This window comes from Neoarius graeffei, chromosome 11, assembly GCF_027579695.1.
Source record: "Neoarius graeffei isolate fNeoGra1 chromosome 11, fNeoGra1.pri, whole genome shotgun sequence".
In the NCBI taxonomy this organism is placed as follows: domain Eukaryota; kingdom Metazoa; phylum Chordata; class Actinopteri; order Siluriformes; family Ariidae; genus Neoarius; species Neoarius graeffei.
In genome coordinates, this window is record NC_083579.1 from 34,876,876 (window position 1) to 34,889,307 (window position 12,432).

Genomic DNA, 12,432 nt, shown 5'->3' on the forward strand with positions numbered 1-12,432 from the left:
TCTGGGTTAAAGAGAAGGCCAGAAGTTATAGATCAAATTTCGCAGCTATTTAGATCTTTTTGAAGGGCAGCATTGTCTGAGATGGAGTCTATACATCTGAAGATCATGGTGTCATCAGCAAATGCGGTGGACTTGGAATTGCTTACGATGTCAGGCAAGTCATTTACGTACAGCAAAAAGAGGATAGGTCCGAGAATCGAGCCCTGAGGAACTCCAGATGTAACAGTTTTCTCAGAAGATGTTACCCCAAGGACAGTTACCCTTTGTCTTTGGTTGGCGAGATACGACTCCAGCCATTTAAGGAGGTTTCCCGATATGTTAAAACTGCATATCTTCCTAATCAGAGCAGCTTGGTTCGCTTTATCAAAAGCTTGGTCATGTCCAAATAAACAGCATCAATCTGCTTCCCAGCATCCAGGAGAACTCCAATGTGCTCGAGCACTTCGATGAGTTGTGTAGTACAAGACTTCCCTGGTAGGAAGCCATGTTTTGCATCATTGATTAACTCCAGTAAGTGATCATGTATATTGATGACAGTACTTCGCTCTAGAATCTTTGAAACTATCGGTAAGAGGGAAATCGGTCGATAGTTTTCAATCTGGATTTTGTTGCCCTTTTTATGGATGGGTATGATGTTAGCCAGCTTCCAGTCATCAGGGAGGGTGCCAGAGCTAAGCAACAGGTTAAATAGTTGGGTGAGTGACGGAGCGATCTCTTCAGCTACCCCTTTTAGCAGGCGAGAGGTGATTCCATCAGGGCCACCGGCTTTGTTAACATCCAGTGACTTAAGAATATCAGATACTTCACTCACGGACAGACATACATCTGTCAGATCTAAACCTTGAGATGAAGCTTGGGTGGAAGAAAGATCTTCCAGCGTTTGATGACTAAAAATGGAAGCATTTCATTTGAACAGTTCCACTACTTCAGATGGTGTAGAGGCAGTTTGAACACTGGAAGAATCTCTAGCTGTTTCTTGGTTGCATCCCCTAACGACACGCTTCGGTACACTAGCCGCTTTACTGTTGATCTTGAAGACAGACCAAAACCTTTTTGTATTAGCCTTGAGGTCTGTGACCAGAGAGTTGAAGTACGCTTCTCGGCTCTCCCTTACCATTTTCTTGACCACTGCACGTAGTTTCTTGAACTTTTCCATGAGGACTTCAGTTGGAGAAAAGTTCATCTTACGACGAATTGTTTCCTTTTTCTTGATGGCGTGAAGAATATCACTAGTTATCCATGGTGATGAATGTCTACCTTTAAGCCTTTTAGTTGGAATATAGTCTGTCATAGGTCCATTAATTGGACAATTGCACTTTATGTTGTTATATGTTGACTTGTAGTCCTGTGATGTTTAATGTAGCACTATGGGCCTGGAGAAACGTAGTTTCGTTTTAACTGTGTACTGTACCAACTTTACATGGTTGAAATGACAAAAGACCTTGACCTTGGTGTTAATAGGAAGGTTTGCACTTCACCCAGTAACATTTTGAAACACACATAAGAGCATAATTAAATATTTCCTTCGTCTTCTCTGTCAGATTTGTTTCTTGTGCATGTTTCGCTCTCTCTCATTTTTTATATTTATCACCACTGTTATACCATACATTAATTGAATAATATATGCTCATATTTCATTGGGTACAGAAACACAATTTTATCTGACACTCTACTCACTTCAATTTAATAAATCAACAAAACAAAATCCTGACACAACTTCTGAATTACAAAAAATATTTGAATAAGTACATACCTTTACCCTTCTCTTTGTCAAAAGTCTTTTTATTTATTTATTTATTTATTTATTTTTACTCTTTTCCTGCTTTCCTGCTCATGTGAGCTTTCAGACTGGTCTGGTTACACTTTCACTTATGCACAAGAAGACTATTACTGTACTTATTTTTAACTGTGACAACCCCTCCCCCTTTCTGCCAGCCTGTCTTGTTTTCCTGTTTTTGGTAGTGGATCTTATGCCTTGGTTATTTCCTAATCATCGTTGTCCCTCTCTCTCTCTGTTTCTTTTTGGGAGTGTTTTTCCTTTGGTCTATTCTAGACTTAGACCCTCCCTTTCAGTCTGGGAATTGGTTTCCCCTGTTTGGCTGGCTATAAAAACCTGCATGTCTTAGAGATAGGTCTCCTTGCATTGCTTGTGTGCTGGCTCTTCCCTGATGGTCTTTTTTTTTGTCCAGGAGACTGTGGCCTTTGGGATATCCATTTTATTATGCTGTTTCTTTGGTTAAATTTTAGTTGTTTAATAAGTTACTTTTATTTAATGCTGTAAAATGGTGTGTCTCCTGTCTTTGTTATTATTTTATGAGCCAGGTTGTGACAAAATGGGGGCTCATCTCATCTGGGTTAATTGTTTGCTTGGTGTGTTTAGCTACATGCTGATTAATTTATTTGGTCTGGCTGGATTGTTTTGTGAGAAGTATTTTGGTTTGTCAGAGATGTGCTAGGTTTTGCAGCTGAAATTGAGTCACAGTTTGTTCTCTTGCTGATCGAGTTATGGCTTGAAGAGAAGGGAAGTGTTCTCACCCCAATTTCTCAGTGTTGTGTTTTCCCTGTTAGGCTTTAGTGGTGTGTATTGTGGTAATGTGGTTAGTGTTAGTTGTCTCAGGTACATGTCAGTGGGAATTTGAAGTTGTCTGTGTGCAGGTCGCTTCTCAAACCTACTGCCTTACAGTACTTAAGAACCAGCTGTGTGAATAATAGGGATGAGTTGTTGCTTTGGGTAGCTAGTGGGAAGACCCTTTGGAGCTGGTTTGGCCAAGTGTGTGTGTTTGGGGTGGTTTGTGCTGTACTTCCTATCTTTGATGTGTTATTTTTATGTGGATGTGTATAATAGGCTTGGTGTTTTTGTAGGTTTTGTACTGATAGTTTCAGTTATAGCTTCAATTTCAGGTTTTGTTGATGCTCCCTCATGGGAGTTGTTAGATAAATCCACTAAAGAGCAGCTACTGAAAACACTACAGTACTCTGCCATGGATGTTGGTTGCTGCTCTCAGAAAGTTGATATTAAAGCTATTTTAGGAACAGGGTTGGTGCTCAAAATAGTACTGGCTAAGGAGCCTAATTCTGGTCAGCCAACTCCAGTTCATCCTCATCTCATCTCATCTCATCTCATCATCTCTAGCCGCTTTATCCTTCTACAGGGTCGCAGGCAAGCTGGAGCCTATCCCAGCTGACTACGGGCGAAAGGCGGGGTACACCCTGGACAAGTCGCCAGGTCATCACAGGGCTGACACATAGACACAGACAACCATTCACACTCACATTCACACCTACGGTCAATTTCGAGTCACCAGTTAACCTAACCTGCATGTCTTTGGACTGTGGGGGAAACCGGAGCACCCGGAGGAAACCCACGCGGACACGGGGAGAACATGCAAACTCTGCACAGAAAGGCCCTCGCCGGCCCCGGGGCTCGAACCCAGGACCTTCTTGCTGTGAGGCGACAGCGCTAACCACTACACCACCGTGCCGCCCTCCAGTTCATCCTAATTTAGTCCAACCTGGTTCTGGTTTGAAGACTGGTCCAGTCGGGGCTCCTGTAACCATTTCAACCTTACTTTCACTTGCGCAGGAAGGGACAAAGCAGGCTTATACTTTCTTAGGAGGCTGCAGTCCTTTAACATCTGCAGGAAACTCCTATGGATGTTTTATCAGTCTGTGGTTGCCAGTGTCCTGTTTTACACCGTGGTGTGCTGGGGGGGCAGCACATCCAAGAAGGACACATCCAGGCTGGACAAACTGATCAGGTGGGCCGGCTCTGTGGTCAGCATGAAGCTGGACTCTCTGGTGACGGTGGCAGAGAAGAGGTCTATGGACAAACTATTGAACATCATGGACAATGCCAGTCACCCTCTGCACACCATCATCAGCAACCAAAGGAGCCTGTTCAGTGACAGAATGCTCCTTCCCAAGTGCAGGACGAACAGACTCAAAAACTCCTTTGTCCCTCATGCCATCAGACTGTACAACTCCTCTCTGGGGGGGAGGAGGGGTAACAGGAGGACAGAGGACGGGAAGGAGCAGTAGCCATGCCTAACAATAAGCAATACCAGACAATGTGCAATATAAAGTGCAATATCTCTCCTGCTGCCCCTTCCCTTTTTTCCTCATCTCTCTCCCCCCTTCCTCTCTTCCCCATATCTTATTCTTTTTATATTTGTATATGTAAATACTTAATTTATTTTAATTTATCTATAAGTTTTTTCTCTATTTCTTTTTTTCTGTTTATCTGTAATGATGCTGCTGGAATCTTAATTTCCCTGAGGGAACCCTCCCAAAGGGATCAATAAAGTTTTATCTAATCTAATCTAATCTAATCTAATATAATTTAATCTAATCTAATCTAACTGCAGGGCTTACCTTTGAGCAGTACAAGGGATTGTTTTTGTTGCAATTAGTGTGACAAGGAAACAGATTGCATTGGAAAAAGTGAGACAGGAATATGAGACTGAAAGGGAGGAAAAATTAGAAGGGATGGATAAAAAATTAGAAAAATTAGAAGGGATGCAGTGATTCTGCCACTTACCTTCCCTGACTCTGCCCTCCGGTTACAGACTGATGCTTGACCACGCCCCCGCTGCCACATACAGAAGAGAGGAAGTCTGCCACGACCATCTGCGCCCCCGGCCTGTGGATCACCTTGAAGTTAAAGGGTTGGAGTGCCAGATACCAACGGGTGATCCGCGCGTTGGCATCCTTCATACGGTGGAGCCACTGGAGGGGCACGTGGTCCGAACAGAGGGTGAAAGGGCATCCCAGCAGGTAGTAATGGAGGGCGTGGACCGCCTACTTGATCGCCAGGCACTCTTTCTCTATGGTGCTGTAGCGCCCCTCACGCACCGACAGCTTGCGACTGATATACAGTACTGGGCGATCCTCCCCATCCACCTCCTGGGACAAAACAGCCCCCAGCCCTCTGTCTGACGCATCCGTCTGTAACATAAAGGGGAGAGAAAAGTCAGGGGAGTGTAAAAGTGGCCCCCCACACAGTGCAGCCTTTACCTTAGAAAAAGCCCGCTGGCATTGCTCCGTCCACTGGACCAGATCTGGTGCCCCCTTTTTAGTCAGATCAGTCAGCAGGCTGGTGACGTCCGAATAATTAGGTATAAACCTACGATAATAGCCAGCCAGCCCCAGGAACTGTCTCACCCCCTTTTTGGTCTTGGGCCTCGGGCAGTCCGCAATTGCTGCTGTCTTGTTAATTTGGGGACGCACCTGCCTGTTGCCCAAGTGGAAGCCCAGATACTGTACTTCCACCCGCCCAATCACACACTTCTTCGGGTTGGCTGTGAGACCTGCTCGCCTCAGTGACCTAAGGACAGCCCTTAGATGTTCAAGGTGCCTCGGCCAGTCATTACTATAGATAATAATGTCGTTGAGGTAGGCGGCCGCATAGGTGGCGTGGGGGCGGAGGACCCTATCCATCAGCCGCTGAAACGTAGCGGGCGCCCCAAACAGCCCAAAAGGAAGTGTGACAAATTGGTGTAAGCTGAACAGTGTGGAAAAAGCTGTTTTTTCTCGGGATAATGGAGTCAAGGGGATCTGCCAATAACCCTTTGTTAAATCCAGTGTCGAGTAAAAACGAGCCGTGCCTAGCCGATTGAGCAACTCATCAATACGAGGCATTGGGTACGCGTCAAATTTAGACACTGCGTTGACTTTTCTATAGATAGTTTTCACATGACGTCACAGAGTTGGGGATTCCCTGGTGGCGGCCATCTTTGGGGCCAAGCTTACCGTACGGGTCACTGAGCACACATTGTAGCGTGCAAGTTACATTCATTTATATATTATTTACATTTATAGTTACATTACTACTATTTAAAGCTAGCAATGGTGCACACTTGTATTCACGGCTGTCGTAATAGGTCAGATGATGAAGTCAAGCGGAGCTTTTATGGAATTCCCACTGTACGGGAGCACGAAGGTGAGCAAACAAAGAAACTCAGCATACAAAGGATAAATCTATGGCTTGCGAGAATCAACCACAAGGATTATCAGCCTTCCAAACACAGCAAAGTCTGCTCCGATCATTTTATAAGTGGTAAGTTGTTTAAATAAACAATCAATTGTGTTTAAGTTTGTTTTTGGAAACCAAAACATCATGTGAACAATCTCTGGAGAATGCCTAACTGGAACCGCTGAGTGTACGTTTACATTGTAATGTACACTTCATATCGCTCGTTTGTCACATTTCTATTTGAAACTTGTTACTTCACTTACGCAAGGGTCATTTTTGAAAAACATTTTAGGTCTATTCTGTATGATTTGATTTGTGTTTGGGATGCAAACAGTGCGCCTTTTGGCGGATGCCGCCTGAATCGCGCAGATCCGATTTTTTTTTTTGGGGGGGGGCGTTGGAGTGTCTGATTATAATTTCAAAGTAAATTCTGTATTAAAATTACTAAATAAGCAAATCCGTTACAGTCCATGAAACAGGAAGTATAAGGATGAGAAAAACACAGTTTAAATCGGAAAGCTGCGCACATTTGCACAGCCCGAGCGGTGTGCAGGACTGCGCAAATGTGCGCAGCTTTGCGATTTAAACTGTTTTTTTCTCATCCTTATACTTCCTGTTTCATGGACTGTAACAGATTTGCTTATTTAATAATTTTAATACAGAATTTACTTTGAAATTATAATCAGACACTCCAACACCCCCCCTAAAAAAAAAATCGGATCTGCGCGATTCAGGCGGCATCCGCCAAAAGGCGCGCTGTGAATATATAAAGTTGTATATATCAGACAGCCTTTAAAGTTTGATGAAGTCAGTTTCAGGCTTTGGAGCAGGCTTTGGCAGTTTCAGGCTTTGGCAGGCCTGCATAGTCACTTGAAAATGCATCTTTGTCCACTTCATAGGGGTCAATTCCCCCAATCAAGGCCAGTTTGGCTGCATACCGTTGTCGTGAGATGTGTATCTACAGTGGTGCTTGAAAGTTTGTGAACCCTTTAGAATTTTCTATATTTCTGCATAAATATGACCTAAAACATCATCAGATTTTCACACAAGTCCTAAAAGTAGATAAAGAGAACCCAGTTAAACAAATGAGAAAAAATATTATACTTGGTCATTTATTTATTGAGGAAAATGATCCAATATTACATATCTGTGAGTGGCAAAAGTATGTGAACCTTTACTTCCAGTATCTGGTGTGACCCCCTTTGTGCAGCAATAACTGCAACTAAATGTTTGCGGTAACTGTTGATCAGTCCTGCATACCGGCTTGGAGGAATTTTAGCCCATTCCTCCGTACAGAACAGCTTCAGCTCTGGGATGTTGGTGGGTTTCCTCACATGAACTGCTCGCTTCAGGTCCTTCCACAACATTTCCATTGGATTAAGGTCAGGACTTTGACTTGGCCATTCCAAAACATTAACTTTATTCTTCTTTAACCATTCTTTGGTAGAACCACTTGTGTGCTTAGGGTCGTTGTCTTGCTGCATGACTCACCTTCTCTTGAGATTCAGTTCATGGACAGATGTCCTGACATTTTCCTTTAGAATTCACTGGTATAATTCACAATTCATTGTTCCATCGATGATGGCAAGCCGTCCTGGCCCAGATGCAGCAAAACAGGCCCAAACCAAGATACTACCACGACCATGTTTCACAGGTGGGATAAGGTTCTTATGTTGGAATGCAGTGTTTTCCTTTCTCCAAACATAACGCTTCTCATTTAAACCAAAAAGTTTTATTTTGGTCTCATCTGTCCACAAAACATTTTTCCAATAGCCTTCTGGCTTGTCCATGTGATCTTTAGCAAACTGCAGATGAGCAGCAATGTTCTTTTTGGAGAGCAGTGGCTTTCTCCTTGCAACCCTGCCATGCACACCATTGTTGTTCAGTGTTCTCCTGATGGTGGACTCATGAACATTAACATTAGCCAATGTGAGAGAGGCCTTCAGTTGCTTAGAAGTTACCCTGGGGTCCTTTGTGACCTCGCCGACTATTACACGCCTTACTCTTGGAGTGATCTTTGTTGGTCAACCACTCCTGGGAAGTGTAACAATGGTCTTGAATTTCTTCCATTTGTGCACAATCTGTCTGACTGTGGATTGGTGGAGTCCAAACTCTTTAGAGTTGGTTTTGTAACCTTTTCCAGCCTGATGACCATCAACAACGCTTTTTCTGAGGTCCTCAGAAATCTCCTTTCTTTGTGCCATGATACACTTCCACAAACATGTGTTGTGAAGATCAGACTTTGATAGATCTCTGTTCTTTAAATAAAACAGGGTGCCCACTCACACCTGATTGTCATCCCATTGATTGAAAACACCTGACTCTAATTTCACCTTCAAATTAACTGCTAATCCTCGAGGTTCACATACTTTTGCCACTCACAGATATGTAATATTGGATCATTGTCCTCAATAAATAAATGACCAAGTATAATATTTTTGTCTCATTTGTTTAACTGGGTTTTCTTTATCTACTTTTAGGACTTGTGTGAAAATCTGATGATGTTTTAGGTCATATTCATGCAGAAATATAGAAAATTCTAAAGGGTTCACAAACTTTCAAGCACCACTGTATATACTTCTGTTTGCTTGATTTTGCCGACATTGATTTTTATTTTAGAAAACTGACTATATAACTTCATAAATTCATCCGAGATAACGTAGCCAGTAGTGGCGATGGTCCGTTTTGTTTGCCCACCAAGATGGCGGCTGGGGGGGCGTTCCCTGAATGCCGTGACTTCAGTGAAAACTATCTATAGTCTACATAGAACCGGACCGACCCGTTGGCCTTGGGTACCAAGACCACCGGGCTGCTCCAGTCACTGTGGGACTCCTCGACGATGCCCATTTCGAGCATGGCCTCGAGTTCTTCCCGAACCACTTTTTTCTTGTGCTCGGGTAACCTGTAAGGGCGGCTACGCACTACCACCCCCAGGGGCGTCTCAATGTGGTGCTCTATGAGGTTGGTGCGGCTAGGCAGGGGCGAGAACACGTCCAAAAACTCGGTCTGCAACTGGGCAACCTCCGTGAGTTGTGGTGGTCTCCACAGGGGACCGGAGAGGTACGTGATGCCAATGTTCCCTTTTGAACCTCTGGCCCCAGCTCCGCTTTCTCCAGAACCACCAACACCAACGCCACGGGGACCTCCTAGTTCCAGAGTTTGAGCAAGTTGAGGTGGTAAATCTGTAACGCCCCACCCCTATCCGTTCGCCTCACCTCATAGTCAACGTCCCCAACTCGTCGTGTGACCTCAAAGGGTCCTTGCCACTTGGCGACCAATTTGGAGCTTGATGTGGGCAACAGTACGAGTACTTTATCTCCTGGTGCGAACTCCCTTAGGCGCCTACCCTTGTCGTACAGGCAGGTTTGTCGTTCTTGGGCCTGCCGCAAATTCTCCTGAGTTAGGTGCATGAGTGTGTGGAGTTTTGCGCGCAGGTCAATAACGTATTGGATTTCGTTTTTACTTGGTGAAGGTCCCTCCTCCCAATTTTCCCACAGCACATCTAGAATGCCACGCGGCTTACGCCCTTATAACTATTCAAACGGGGAGAACCCCATGGAGGCTTGGGGGACCTCTCGCACTGCAAATAGCAAGGGCTTGAGCCATTTATCCCAATTACATGCGTCCTCACTTATGAATTTTTTAATTATATTCTTGAGGGTGCGATTGAACCGTTCAACTAAACCGTCCGTTTGTGGGTGATACACGCTGGTGCGGATCGGCTTAATACCCAACAACCCATACAGTTCGTTCAGTGTACGTGACATAAACAAGGTACTTTGGTCAGTCAGAATCTCTTTCGGGATTCCAACTCGGGAGATAACGCGGAAGAGTGCCTCCGCAATACTGCATGCTGAGATATTGCGAAGAGGCACTGCTTCCGGGTATCGCGTTGCATGGTCCACCAGAACTAATATAAAGCGGTACCCTCGTGTTGACCGATCTAATGGCCTGACAAGATCAATCCCAATTCTTTCGAACGGGGTCTTGATTAACAGTGGAGGGCGCAAAGGCGCTTTTGGAATGGCTGCTGGATTTACTAACTGGCATTCGCGGCATGCTGTACACCACCTACGGACATTGCCGCGAATCCCTGGCCAATAGAACCGGGCCATTAGTCGGGCTAGTGTTTTATCCTGCCTTAAGTGTCCAGCCTTGGGATTAAAGTGAGCCACCGATACCAATTCCCGGCGGCTCTTCGGAATCAAAAGCTGCATGACTCGCTCTTTAGTTTGAGTGTCCTGCGTCACTTGGTATAATCTATCCTTCATAATTGCGAAGTAGGGGTAGGACGGGGTGGCGTTGGGCTGGAGCGTTTGACCATCGATTACTCTCACTTAGTCAAACGCATGCCGCAGAGTCTCGTCTCGCGACTGCTCTAACGGGAAATCCACAAGGGATTCCCCGAGAGAGAGAGGCGGAGCCGGCGACTCCTCACTCTGATGCGGAGCTGACGTAGACGGCTCTGTGACAGCTGCTCCCGCCAATGCGACACCGGGACCTCCCCCTGTTAAACTATGGCAGGACCCACTCTTCTCTAAGTGTGTCATTAAATCCCGAAATCCCGGCCAATCAGTCCCCAAAATTATCGAGTGGGTAAGGCGAGGATTAACCGCCGCCTTCACTATAAATTTTTCCCCTCGAAAAAGAATGTGGACCGACACTAGAGGGTAGTTGTGAACATCCCCGTGCACACACAACACCTTCACCAATTGTGCTCCCCCCAATGCCTTGTCTTGCACCAGGCTTTGGTGGATTGAGGTCTGATTACAGCCAGAATCCACCAATGCCTGATATGTATCCCCTTAGATACTCACCGGTATGCGATATGCTCCGGCCCGATCGAGGGCAGCTCCTGGCGCGTTGGGGATCCGAACCACCATGCCCACCTCCCTGACCGAGCACTGCTGTTGGAGGTGGCCCGGCTCCCCGCAGCGCCAGCAAACCGGCCCGGGCTTCCTCTCTGCACTAGTGCTCTGGGGCTCACTCACCTGGGGGGGAGAGACAGACACAGAAGGGAGAAACGGGAGGGCACCGCGGGTGTGGCGGGCCAGCTGGGGTGGCGCTGGCCCCCGCCTCCGCGGTGGGGGGATGGGGTGAGGAGGAGACACAGGAGGAGGGGGGAGAGAGAGAGAGGAGAGAAGAGAAGAGGTTGTCTGCTGTCCTGCCGTCGGGACAGCCGCCAAATGGTCCTCCGCCAGCTCGATTGCCTGATCCAGCGACGCTGGCCGGTGGCACTGGACCCACTCTGCGGTTCCTGCTGGTAAACATGCAATTAACTGCTCCAGTACCATCTGGTCGATGAGTCCCTCTGCGTCGCGGTTGTCGGCCCTCAACCACTGCCAGCAGGCGTCCCGGAGTTGCTGGCCAAACGCGAATGGCCAGCCGATTTCCTCCAAGCGCAAAGCGCGGAAGCGCTGACGTTGTTGCTCAGGGGTGCACCCCACCCACTGGAGGACGGCCCGGTGAAGGTCCGCATAGGCCAGCCGGTGGTCGGCGGGGAACTGTAGCGCGGCCAGCTGCGCCTCTCCCGTTAGCAGGGGGAGGAGGCGCACCGTGCGCTGTTCCACCGGCCACCCCAGGGTCTCTGCTACCTGCTCAAAGAGCGTGAGGAAGGCCTCGGGGTCATCCTGCAGGCCCATCTTCATGAGGGTGAGGGGGGAAGGGCCCGCGGCGGTGGAGATGGTGGACCCCGCCGACGTGAGGAGGTGCCGGAACGCCCGACGATCTTCCTGTTGCACCAGCACTAGGGCCTCAAACCGTTGTTCTTGCTCCTTTCGGAGGGTGAGCAGCGCCTGGTGCTGGCTCTGTTGGGCCGTGGTGAGGGCGTGGATCAGGTCTGCGAAGGGGGAGGACTCCATGGGGGTGTTCTCTTCTGTGCTCATCCCCAGGTTTCGGCACCACTGTGACAGTTCGTGTAGGTGAAGCACAGAAGGACGGCAGGCCAGAACTGAGTTCACAAAAACTCTTTTATTTAGCTTTGCAGCTTCAATAGGACATGCAGGTTAGGTTAACTGGTGACTCTAAATTGACTGTAAATGTGAGTGTGAATGGTTGTCTGTGTCTATGTGTCAGCCCTGTGATGACCTGGCGACTTGTCCAGGGTGTACCCTGCCTTTTGCCTGTAGTCAGCTGGGATAGGCTCCAGCTTGCCTGCAACCCTGTCGAACAAGATAAAGCGGCTAGAGATAATGAGATGAGATTTTAACTTGCAGTCAACAAAATTATTTGGCAAAATGACAGTAAAATAGCTGAATTGATTATAAACTAAACATATTTGACTGTATAAAGGACTTCACAAAACAATTAATCCTGTCTCAATATTTGTAAAAAAAAAAAAACAAATTCTGAGATGAAGTCTGAAGGAATGTTGCCATAGTTATGCTGCCTTCAAATCCTCCTTGGAAGTTTATTTGTATGAGTTTAGATGTGGTGATTGGGGGAAAGGATCTCTGGAGGAG